The following is a 13,450-nucleotide window of genomic DNA, read 5'->3' as shown; positions in this document are numbered from 1 at the left end:
GCACACATATATATATACCATTACTAGCAAGTGTTAACATCTAATTTCCGCAGCCTGTAGGGAGAAGCCAGAGCTGTAGTAAAGTCTTACTTTACAATGCCCATCATAGGCATGATGGCAGAGAGAGTAAAGAACTTATGTTTTCCAGTCCCACAGTACATGGTTAATCTGAGGGTGTCAGATGGCAAAGTCTATGCTTGGAGTTAATCAAAGTACCCCTAAACTGATTGAAAGTAAACTTCCTGCCTCTCAAGCCAGTAGAAGCTTGGAATAGATTGTATGATTAAAGAAATAAGGAGATAGAACATTATTTCACACTTGGGGGCTGTGGACTAAAATTCATACCACTGCTTATGATTGTTTAGCTATATCTTGGTTATGGAGGTTTTCATAGCAGATTGTCCAGTTGGAGTTTTTAACACTACACCGAGGAGCTTGTCCATTTTAGGTATGTGTCTAAATAGTGATGATCTTTTTGAGGCAGTGTACAATTTGTATTCCTACAGCTCTTCCCAGTTTATGAAACACTATTTTTTGTTTCCTCTGATAATATTATAGGCAGGGATCATTACCTTCCATTTTAAAGATGAAGAGACAGAACCTCAGAAGATGAAGAGACTATCCAAAAGTCACAGGTGTGGTGAGTGGGAGACAGGGCTTCAGATGCAGGCTTTGGATTCCAAGTCCTAGGCATGATCTACTGCACAGAGCGGGGCCCAGGGAGCCAGGAATGGAACTTCCGGGCTGCCCTTTTTCAACTGGTACCAGAAAGGTAGGTTTAAGGTAAGGAATATCAAAATTGCCCCTCTTGTGGCCTCCTGTAGGAGAAGTAGAATAGCTTTTTTATAATGAAAGTATAATTTACGTACAGTGAAACGGAGTGTACAGTTTGATCACTTTTGACAATGACACTCAGTGTTTACACAATGACACTCATATAAACCACATACGATCAAGAAGTAGAATATTTCCATCACTCCAGAAACATTTCCATCACTTCATGTCCCATCTCAGTCAACACCCGCCCCCCCAATCAGGTCTTCCTGCCGAATAACCTCAGTTCTGATTCCCATCCCGTAGCTTCGGAAAACTGCTTTAAGGTGGCTCTGTTTTGGTCACCTATGGGAGGGCCTGGACTGACAGCAGGGACCCTGTCATCTCTTTTGGTTGCCATGGTCATCCTGGTACCAGGCTACATGCAAACCCCTTGGATAGAGCTGCCAGCTTATGTCACTAAACGGAGGCAGTGTCTCTGTGACAACAGCTCCCTTGTGCATTCACTAGGCGGCAAGTGACATTTAAGCAGCTTCCAGACCTTGCCTGAGGCTCTTGTTGGCTGGCACATAACAAACCACTGGAATCAAGAAAATGTTGAGACAAAATAAAGCATCAGCCCCATTCCATTCCCCCCTCTGGGGATAGTGGGTTATAAGCTCATAGACATCTACTCTGGGGTTTCCCCACAGGAGACAGACTCTCCCCTGCACACAGGGCTGGGAAGGCTGAGTCATGCCCTAAAGCCCATTAGCCAACATCATGGTCTACAATGGCAGCCATCACTACTCCCATTTATTAGTGATGACTGTGATGATTCTGTCTAGGTGACCTGCATATGGAGGCCACTCCCTTTTGCGGGGGGTGGGGGGAATAGGTTTGGGAAATTGGACTGTACCCAGAAAGGTGGCAGGTAACCGACTGGACTCAGACTGAGGAGGTGCTTCTAAGGAGAGAGACCTAGTGGTCCAGTCCTGTGTCCCATACCTGAGCCCCATTTCTAGCCTGGGAAGCTCTTTCTGGGGGCGAGGGGTCAGCCAGGATGGTCCCCTTTGAACCCCTACAACTGTCCTTGCCAATTCCTTGAAAGAACATTCTTTATCTGCTTCCTTCACACATGCAGCTTGAGTGAGGCCACTTGTACTTGGAGCAAGATCCGGCTCATGGTTTTCCCATCCTCGGCTGAGACCACTCTCTGCCCCAGTTAGGAAAGGTGCTAGGAGAGGCTGGAGTGTGGAGCCCACCACCCAGGTGAGTTGGAGGCAACAACAGGAGGGGTTCATTTCTTTGGAAAGTGCCCACTCCATGCTCTTCTTGGTCGTGCCGGTGAAGAGCAGGGGTGGGGACCAGTTCATCTGCACGTCCTTGGTCACGCAGGACAAAATGGGTCCAGACAGTAACTTGTTTTCATTCATGATTGCTTATCTTTGCCTCCAACTGGCAAGCTAGAATGGGGTTGGCACTCCAGCATCAGCAGCAGGGAGACACAGCCTTTTCATGAATGCGTGGAGACACGGGGGAACCATGGCTCAGGTGGAGCCCCGGGGTTTTATGATTTTAAAAAAAGGTTCCAGATTCTTCTTTTCTCCTTGCTGATAGTCCATTTCTCCAGTTGCTTCTCTATTGCCCCCATCTTATTCAGAACTGCACAGATTCCAAGAACCCCACTTCATCTAGACAAAACACAAAAAAAGAAAAGACTGTCAATCAAAGTTCTGCTTGATGAGCGTCTTCGGAGAAGGCTAACATGAGTCTTCAGGGATGCAAATAAATGGCGCTGAGCTTGGGTTGTGGTCCTAAGGCTGACCTTGTCACTGCCTAAGAAAGGAAGGTGATGGAGGGAATTAGAGCTCTGGCCCCAGCGTGAATACAGTTGTACCCTTAACAGGACACAGCCGTGATTCTGGCATTCAATTAATGTTTGCTATGCGTGCGTGCATACACTCACACACGCAGAGCTGGAATTGAAATCATCTCAAGTGAGAATTCTTGTGATGCATTTAAGGGGCCTACGTTTGACAGGCTGCTACCTAGTTATGGACTAAAATCTCACCAGGCACCCCCATAGCTTATCGCCTGTCATTTCAAAACAAAGACATCCTGCTTCCCCTCTCTGTGTCACATCTCATCGGCCCCTCAGCAGAATCTTACTTTCATGAAGAGCTCGGTGCCACCTCCTTGACTTTCATCAGATGAGAACTTGAAAAAAAAGAAAAAGGAAAAAAGAAAAAAAAAAAACCCGTTCCATGTTTTGACTTGGATTCTAGGTGTTATTCTCTCAGTCCAGCTTGAAAGAAAAAAAGCCCACCCCACGAGGGGGCAGGCCTGCTTTCCTGTCTTCTGCCAGCACACAGCCTCTGAAGTGTGTGAAGAAGAGAGGAAGAGACAATTAACACCGAGCACCAATCTGCATTTCCTTTTTAGCTGCCGTTGACACGCTGCTCAGGTTTTGAAAACCAGCATTTCATGCTGCTCCCTAGAGAGCCAGCACCAGCTTCAGCAGGATCCATCTGCACAGCACTCACAGCGCTGAAATCTTCAGCCAACCCAGAATTCATTTATTTATTTATTTTTTTGAAAGATGAGAGAAGAGAGGATGAGTGTGCGAGCCAGCGAGCTGGGTGAAAAATAGATTAGAATCTGGTAATATTTCACAAGCACGCTTGGCCAGTCCCTGCGCCGGTCTAGGCAGGGGTGAGCAGGTGGGGTTTTCCTTTGATCATCATCTAGATTTGTGTGAGCGGTGAGCGAATGAGCCGGAGCCGTGTGACCACAGGGGATGACAGGCTGTGGGGTTCGAGGCAGGAAGGACACACGGGCTGAGCTTCGGTGCCGCTCATCAGCCTGTGTGTCAGCACGTTCTTGCTGACGGGGGAACAGCAGAGAGAAAAGCCGTCCTGGGAAGTCGCTGCTGGGGTCGGATGAGTTACAAGATGCTTCTGGAGGAGGGAAATGTGTATCATCAACTCCTCAGGTCTGGCCAACTTGCTTTACTTCCTCCAGCCCCCAAAGGGTTGAGAATTGAAGCCTAATAGCTTCGATAACCTTGCTTATTTTATCATTATTATTTTTTAAACTGAATTCACCACCATGGGAGGTCACAGAGTCAATGGTCACAGCTGGCTTTTAAAAAGGGGATGAGTCATTTTGTGATTGGTAAAACAGAGTCTCAGCCTGAGATGGGGGTAATCAAATTTCCTGCTTCAAGGCACCAGTTGATCACTACAGGGGTCAGAAAGAAGTGTTTTTCTCATGCAAGTCCTGGCACGAATATCTAGGTGAATGCAAAGCAAAGTAAGAAAAAAAAAAGGGTTGGCTTTTTTATTTTTTGAGAGAGCAGCAGGGCTGAAAAACCCATCCTTACTTTAATAGACCAATGAGTGCTCTAATTCCATCGAGCTCTGCTCAGATGGCAGTTGTGGTTATAGCGTTACGGACACATTTCCCAACTAAGCAGGGCAAGATGGTACTGTCTGCATGGGCCCAGATTTGTCCATGGGTGGGCACAGGTGTGCTCAGATGGGGAAAATAATTCAGGGCAGGAGTAGGAGGTAGGGTGAGCACATGGCCGTTGAAATAGAAATTGACGAGTTAAAAGAAAAGATTCATAAGAAGCGCATAGTGATCTCTGGGTGCAGTTGTCAGGTCAAACCACATGTTCTCAGGATTCAGGGGTGTTTTGCATCTCTCGTAGCAACACAGATGTGTAACTTGGCCTTCTCAGCCCACCAGCCAGGCAGCAAAAATAAGGTCATGAAAAACAGCTTTTGTTTTTCTGACTCTGTCCTTACTAGGTGGGACCTCCAATCCTTCAAATTCTCAAATAGTTTTTGGAGTCCTCCATGACAAGGATGTCTCTCTTCTACTGTTCTGAACAATGCCCCCACAGTCAGACTGTGTGGATTCAAGTCCCGACTTCATTCATTCAGTCAAAGTACATTTAAAAGGAGTGCCCACTTATGAACCTGACACTATAGGAAAGAGCAATCCGAGTTCTCACGGAATTTAGGTTCCAGGGAAGGGAGACACATGTAAACAAATAAACAACTGAGTCTGTAATATTCCAGATAAAGATAAGTGCTATGGAGAAAAATACATTGGGGTGGAAGGTAGGGAGAATGGGTGGGGAAGGTAATGGTGGTTCCGTGCTAGATCAACTGGGCAGTGAGGGGCTTACTTCTGAGGTGGGTCTTTAGTAGAGACTGAAAGGAACAAACTCTCTAGGGGACAGAATCCTGGAGGAGAGGGCAGCAGGCACTGAGCCAGGGAGCAGGTGTGCTCAGCGTGTCCCAGGGAGAGCGAGGAGGCTGGCTGACTACACGAGTCTGGATGTCAGAGGGGAGGTGTAGCCAGGTGGAGCTGTCACCTGAGGGTTGGTTGTAGCCAGAGAAGGGAAAAGACCTAAAGAATGAAACCCTAGGAGATTCCAGCATCTACATGTTGAGGGAGATGAGGAGGAACAAGCAAAGGAGACAGAGATGACCAGATGGTGACAGAGTGGTGCTCTGGAAGGGAAGCGAGGGAAGCATTTTAAGAAGGAAGTTATGAGCATCTGGGTCAAATGCTGCTGGAAGGCCAAATTAGAACTTACCACTGCATTGTGCATTGAGTGGTCATTGGTGACCTTGGCGAGAGCTGTTTTAGTAGAATGGAGGGAACAAAAGTCTACTTGTGATGTATTTAAGAAAAGACAGAAGAAGGGATTCCCTGGCGGTCCAGTGGTTAGACCATGGCACTTTCACAGCCCAGGTTCAATCCCTGGTCGGGGGACTAAGATCCTGCAAGCCGCAGCATGGCAAAACAAAACAAAACAAAACAAAATGAACAAAAAAACCCCCAAAAAACACAGAGGAGAAGAATGAGAGAGAGTGAATGAAGACAACCATTTTAAGGAGTTTTGTTGTGAAGCGGAACAAAAATAGAGCAGTAGTTTGATTTAGATGTGGGATCAAAGGGCCTTTGTTTGTTTGTGTTTTTGATTGGAGAAATAGCACCGTGTTTGTATACAGATTCAGTGGATAAGGAAAATTGTTATGAAAGCAATGTCATTGAGTAGGCACTAGGGGATGGGCTATAGTGCAAAGTGGAGGGGTTGGCTTTAGGTAGAAGATGGACAGTTCATGCATAGCCACAGGTGGGAAGGTAAAGTACATGGACATAAGTGCAGAAAGATGTAGATGTGATGGTAGAAACTTGTGCCAATTCTTTTTCTGATTGCTCAGATTTTCTCAGTAAATTGGGAAGTGAATTTATCAGCCAAGAATTGTCAAGGAGGAAGAGAGGTGTTGGAGGTTTGAAGAGAGAGGAACAGGTGAAATGATCCTGGGAAAGTTAAGTGGATTAGGGAAATACAGCAGGCTGCCAGGCAGCATTGGGGAGGCCCAGCTGAGGCCTGTGATAACTACTAAGGTGAGACCAGTCAGCAAGGTTGTTTTCTTCAGTCATGCTTAACTGCTCAGGTGCAGGTATGGAGTAAGGGGAGAGTTGGCTTGCACTAGGCTTAGGGTTTTGCCAACTGAGTACAATGAAGGGAGAGCGGGTTGAGGATGCTGAAGGTCTACACAGGGGGTAACACCGTGATGGAATCTAAGTTGGGTAAGAGGGCAGGAGGTACGGAAGGGTGGGGGGCAATAACAAGGTGCCAGGAACAATGGTTTGTCAGTCCTGGTGTGGTCCAAGAATTGTTGGAACTGGGAACCTAGAAAAGGTGAGCTGGAAGGGGAGGAGACCATGGGCTCCGAGGGAGATGTTGGTGATGTCCAGGTGGCGGCCTGAACACGGGCTGGCTGGCCAAGACGGTAGCAGCGAAGTCACTGGAGGAGAGGAGCTGAAATAATGGCGGGGGCAGCACTTGGGGAGGAGCATCTCCCTGCCAGGCAGCTACCCCTCGGGCTCCCCCACTTCCTGCTGTGGTTTATATGGGTGGTGTCTTCTGGAGCCCAACTCCCTGAAGTCTAGTTGGATGTTGCAAAGCAGCAAGAATTATGATAGAAGAAGTAGCTTTGGAAAGAGTCCAACTAACTAAAATCTTCAAGGAATGAGTGGGAGGGATGCAGAGGTCAGTGACCAGGAGGGGACATAAGGAGGAAGCCCAGCTCACCCCCAGCCCAGGGCCTCCGGAAGAATGGAAGTGAAGGCAGACTCCGTCCTGGTGGCTGCAGCTCCTCCGTTCGTTTGTTAAGCGACTCTGGGCGAGTTGTTTAACCTCCTTGTGCCTCAGTTTTCCCAAATGGAGAATGGAGAAAGTAACTGTACCTCCCTCACAGGGGATTTAATGAGATAATGTATGAAAGGTGCTTATAATACAGTACACAGCCCAGAGTGGGTTTTTGTTGTTTTGATTGAAAGCACTTTTGTCAGGTATCTGGGTCACCAGAGCCCAGTGTTTTTGAAGGGATAGAAGGAGCCCTTGGCAGGTGCTGAGGAGCTTCTCAAGGAGGGCGACGTGCAGGCTGAGACCGGACGAGAAGCCGACTTCGCCATGAGAGCTTCGGAGAGGAGGATGAAGAAAGCAGGCCCACTGCCAGACGGGGCAATTAAATATGTAGAGGGCTGAGAGGCTTGACGGGAAAAATGGAAGTAAAGCATGTTTCTACTCAGAGCCATGACGAGGGCTGCCCAGAGGCGCTATTGGTAACTGATGTGCTCTGACAATAATGAGAAGCAATTTCTGTGGACTTACAGGGTAGAGTCGCGTAGTGATATTATTTACCACGGAGAGTAGTGTCTGGAGTGAAAATGGATATTACTGTTTCCTCAGAACACATTAGAAGGTGACTTCATGGTGAATAGATTTTTCAAGATATTTGATGTTCACTGACTTTCCATTTAACTCCTCTTAGTCACAGAGGCCATTACCGTAATGACAATCCCTGGATTTATCTCTGTTAATGGCAGAAGACATGTGAGAGATAAGCCCTCCCTGTGTGTGTCCTGGACACGTGAATTTAGCTGCTTGGCCTCCAAAGCCACTGAGACCTGAGGGATTCCGGGAGCGCAGGTGGCCCGGAGTGCAGCTTCAGCCCAGGAGACACTCACCCACAAAGGCTGAGGGGCGCGATTAGCACGAATGCTATAGCCTTTTTCTAAGATAATCTTTATTTTATGTCACTTGGCATTAAGTGACATAATGCATGTAAAATGCTTAGCGCGGAGCCTAGCACATAGCAAGCACTCAGAAAGTTTTGACTCATGAATTGTTATTTTCTCGGGTTTTTCTGACGAGACTTAGGGGTCTTCCATATTTGGCATTCTCCAAGGCCTGGGGATGTGCGGGAAGAGTTGGGGGAGGGTCGATGGCATTACTAGGCCACGGAGCTAGTGGGTTATATTCCCCTTGGGAGGCCCAAGGGAGTTTTTCCTTGCGTGGGCTTTTCTTGGGGCATCAGCCAGGAGGCAAGATGTCAAATGGCAGTTCACCAGCAAGGATACCACATAGGGGTTTGAAGGCAGAGCTTTATAGGTCAGACAGGATGCATTTGCCTTCTGCCCCGTCTGCATTGGCAGCCAAGTGAGCAGTGACGTGGAGCCCAGGGAAGGAGGCATGGAGAGCAACACCTCTAATTGTAGCCCAGCGTCCGGGCCAAAGGCGCAAAGCCCTCTTTACCAGGATGGGGAACAATAGCAAAGGCTTTTTGAACCCCACGGATGGTTCTCAAAAGAAATGTTATTGGCATTACGGGAGGGACAATTCTTCACTGGGTGGCACTGTCCCAAGCAATGCACAATATATGGCGCCTGTGGACCCCGCCCACTAAATGTCAGGAGAGCCTCTCACCTCACAGGTGCTGCAAGAACCAAAAAGACCCTACACATGTCTTAACCTCCTCAGGCTGAGAACCCCACATGGACAACATTCCAGGGACAACATGCCTGGAATGTCCTCCCTGCAAATATGCCTGCACACCTGCTGCCTGGCCTCGCGGGGGCCCCTTCCTATTCCTGGTTCTCAAACAGGGGAGGCTGGCAGCTCGAGCTCTCACGGTTGAACGAGTATTTAAAGATTGCTGACGCTGACTGTCTCCTCCCTGGGGATGTGACCCTCTCTGAAAGAGCTGTGTTAGTCACACTACCTCTAGCCATGCATGAGTGTCCCACTTGGTCACATGCCACCAGCAGAGGGGAGGACAGTCTCTAAGGCTGAAGAAGCTTTAAGATTCAGAGCCTTTGCCATGGCTCATGTATGAAAGAAACTTGAGAAAATCCCCAAATTTGAAACCCTTCTAACATTTCATATGACGTTACTATCATTTGAGAAGTTCGGCTGTGGAATGATGTTAAGAATAGCTACAAATTATTACCAGGCTGTGTGTGTGCACTGGACACCCTATACTGGGTGTTTTCAACAGTCCTGTGAGTTCATTTTTTTTCATTACTACCTACTTTATGATTGGGGATTGAGGTGCAGAGACGTTAAATGCCTTGCTGAAGATCATACCGAGTGGGTTAAGAGTCAGGATTCGAACCCCTACGTTTCTGATTCCAAAACCTCACATACTCTGCATTTGGTGATACTGCCTCACAGGCGGGGGGATAGTTAGTTAACACAAGGAGGTGCAGGTCAAGTGAAGGGGAGAATTGGCTAAGAGGAACAGTGGGCAGCAGCCCGAGGGAAGTTGAAGAGTTTGACCAGGTCCAACTCAATCTGGAAGTTACCCTTTGTGGAAAAAACAGCGACGTTGCCCTCCTCGTGCTGACCAGAGTGCACAAAGCCATCAGACTGGCCAGCTCTGGAGCAGAGGGGCAGGCCAGGTAAACAGACAGGAAAATCAGCAGTGAGCATCTCGCTGAGGTACTGGAGGGAACGGCTGTTTGAGGAGAGTTGTTGGTAAAGACTTGGCATCTGGAGTACATGTTGAACGCATACAGGTATCAAGGATGCACATTTTCGGGAAATAGTAAACAAGGAATGTAGACAAGAAAGATATACCCCAGCATGGACTCATGTGGGGCAAAAGCAGTGCCCAATAGAGAGGAGAATTCCAGAGAAGCCAGAAAGAGACACATTTTCTTACCCACAACAAGCAAAAGTATATTTCTTCAGTTTGCTTAGTGGGGAGGAGTTTGAAATGTACAAACCCCTTTTATATGACTTATTCAGTGTTGTGTACAATTATGCTTAAGCTATGTGCAGTTTTCATTATATAATGTAGATTTATTATCAACAACTACCTTTTTTGTCATCATAAAGATCCACTGGGTTATTTGACAATTAGCAGTGAAAAATGCACATGGTCTATGAGCCACTTGTTGGAATGTGTCTTATGGAGCTACTAGCCTGGGCAAATAAAGCTGCATGGACAAAGATATATTTATTATAGCACTGGTTGAATAAATTATGGTTCAGCAGACAGTGGATAATTATGCAATTACTAAAAAAAGTTTGAATAGATGTTATATTAAGTAAAAAAAACAATATGCAAAATAATCTTATTGTGCAACATGCAAACAGTCTTATTATTTAAGAAAGCCACTGTATGTGGATATATATGCCTACACATATTCGTGTAAACATTAAAGAAAAAAGCCTGGAAGGACTGTGGATACCTTTCAGAGCTGAAGTTAGAAATAAGAAGGAATTTTCAGTTTTTACTTTATCCCCTTATGCAAAAGGTAGAAGTGATAGGATTGTGGGTGATTTTTATTTCCTTTTTGTGCCTTTTCGCTATTTTCCCAAATTTCCTATAATGACCCTGTGTCGCTTTTATGATCGAGCTTCATTTCTGCGTGCATGATGTAGAGGCTAAGCTTGTGAGTCCAGAGTCACGTCGCCTGGGTTCATACCCCAGCTCTGTGGCTTTGCCATGGCTGATGACCATGGTGGATAACTTCACCTCTCTGGGACACAGTTTCCTCATTTGTAACATGGAGATAACAACAGTGTGCACCTTATGAGATTGTTGGGAGGGTTAAGTGAGACCTTTGTGTAAGGAGTGTGGTCAGTTTTGGGGAAGTGTTGGCCATTACTGTTGAGTATGGACCTCTCTACAGGAAAGATCAAGCTCAAGGGCACTGGTAGATGGTTTGATGTTGAGCAAACCATCTGATATTGGAGGGACAGGACTCAAATGGAGGCAGAAACTTGCCAAAGGAAGATGGAAGTAGTGGTGGGAGCTTGATCGGGGTGATTTTCCTCTCGGTAGAGCCACAGGGAAAAGGTCCAGAATAGCCCTTTCATTTGGGTTCTTTCCCATCTTTCTTGTGGTCCAGCAAGGTTTTTCTTTCCTCCTGCAGGCTTCAATCCTGCCTGATTTTCTGCGAATGAAGTCTGAATGTTTTCGAAGAGGACCTGCTCTCGTCCTGCTCCACTGGGAGGAAGGGACAAAGGGAGTCCACCCTTCCCCTCAAGATCTGCAATCTCTTCAGCAAATCTGACCAGGCTGGACCTGTCACTGAGTCATTCCTCAACTTTCTTCATTCTGAAGCTTGAACAAATGATGAGACACCAGGAGCTGGGTTCTGCCCATGGTGGAAATTGATTTCTTAGAATTTACTGTTGGGCTCTAAAGGGGTGGACACTGAAAATAATTCATGGCCCCATTTGGGATTCCTTTTCAGATAAGTCATAAGCCAGACAGGTCCACACTTTGACTGGTTAATGTAACAGACAGGGCTCCACATCACTGAAAATGGTCACCTGGATGCTCTCTAAGGACAACTACACACTGAAAAACAATCTAGCATGTGGAAGCTCCAGGTCTGAGGGCAGCCCTGCCTCTTGCTGGGTTAGACTGCTGCTGTGTCAGATAGCCTCTTGAGATCCCTTGCAGCTCTGAGAGTACAGGGGGAGGCACATACAGCCTAGATGCCTCACAGTGTGGCCCTGGTCAGGACAGCAAGCTTCACCTCCCACCAATTTCCCTTCCCTGCACTCTGCCCCCTGCCCCCCAAGCTAATTTGAGACTCGCTCGTCTCTGACATCCAAGTCGTGTTTGTTTCCCTCTCCAAGCCAGCTCATGCCCTCCCACCCACAGTGTTTTTGTGTTGTTTCTCTGATTGGCTACTTCCAGTGGATTTTGAATGACCTAATTCAACTATAATCTGTTCTATAAGGTCTTTCTAGAGCCTTCTATGCAGAATTGATTATCTCCACTCTTTTATCTCCACTTTGGTGTTTCCTAAAACTTTGTTCATACTTATCTCTCTTCTTTTCTTTTTTACTTTATTAATATTTTATTTCCTTATTACCTAACTTATTTATCTTATCGTGGTGTGTTATATAGTTAATCAGCAGTCCTCAAAACTCAGTGGGCAAAAGAATTTAAAAGCAGCAGCTGCAACAACAATCTATTGAATACCTATGATGTTCAGGCCTAGGACTGGGAAAGTAGTGGCCTGCCGGATAGATGGGGCCCCAGCCTGTGTCTTAGGATATTGTGTCCTCTCTCCCAGATGGGACTTCTGATTAGGCAGCTCTACCACTGAGCCTGGGAATCTGCATGTGTTAATTAATTATAACCCCACTTGATTCTGATTCAAGTGGTCAGAGACACACTCTTTGGGTAACAGTGTAGTAAAGTTACAGCTTATATGAATGTAATGAATATCATTTATAATATTGCTGTAGTATAAATTTGAATCCAAGTGTTTTGAGCCTGGTATGTGAGAACTAGACATTAACTAGTGCATGAAGCTAACTAATCATCTAAGACCCCTCATCTCAATGATGGTTGGTGGTTCTCTTCCAGTCTTTGAATAAATGGTGCAGCAGTTCCTAAATAGGTATACTGGGGAACTTATTCTGCAATACATGGAAAAATGTGCTAGGTGCTATAATTGCAGCATAAAGAAAGTATTATTGGGCAATAGAAGAGGGCGAAATTAATTTTGACTGGGATAATTAATTTATAGCTAGCAGTTGAATGAAATGCCAAAAGCAAACAAACACACACAGGTGTTCAGGATTGTTTTTCTGACACCATTTGCTATTCATTTGTGTGTTGCCTGCTATGAGCAGCAACATGGGCCCAATCTCCCAATGGGAGATCTGTGAATGCCAATCTTCAAGACAAGGAGCTGCCAGGGAGGGGAGGACTTTGATATGGTCAAAGGATTTTATTTTGTATTTCAGAAATCTCATTACAATCATACCTGAATAGAGAATATTGAGATATATTTAATTCCAAGCCCAAGAAAATCATAACTTGGGGAAAAGACTTTGCAGACATTACACAATAACTTACCTTTACAGAATTTTGACATTCCCCAGAGGAAGAATGAAATTATGCAACTTTTATATGACTGATCAATTCCAGAATAGTCTATTTGTCTGAGCAGTGGACTTTTGGCAATTCTCTTTCTCCCCGTAGCAGTGCTTTGTTGATTGGCTGAGGATTTAGTCAGAGGAGCTAGGGAAAGACCCTGGGATTTAGCAATAAACAACCACATTTACATAGGACATTTATGTATTCATTAACAAATTCTAGAACTATTTGTTTAGCATCTACTATATGCCAAGCAAAGCGCTAAGCACTGGGAGTCAGTACTGCACAAAACAGGCCCTGACCTCACTCTCATGCAGATACAGTCTAGTGGGAGCTACAGAAAAGTACACAGGTAATTTATAAGATAGTGTGACAAACTCTATATCGGAGCGTGTACAAAGTGCTATGGGGCACTTAAGAGGGGTATCTGTTTACATTTGAAGTGATTAGTAAAAGTAGCTAAGATTGTTTCA

Source organism: Balaenoptera musculus, chromosome 4 (genome assembly GCF_009873245.2).
Source record: "Balaenoptera musculus isolate JJ_BM4_2016_0621 chromosome 4, mBalMus1.pri.v3, whole genome shotgun sequence".
Taxonomy (NCBI): domain Eukaryota; kingdom Metazoa; phylum Chordata; class Mammalia; order Artiodactyla; family Balaenopteridae; genus Balaenoptera; species Balaenoptera musculus.
This window is presented reverse-complemented; position numbering follows the sequence as displayed.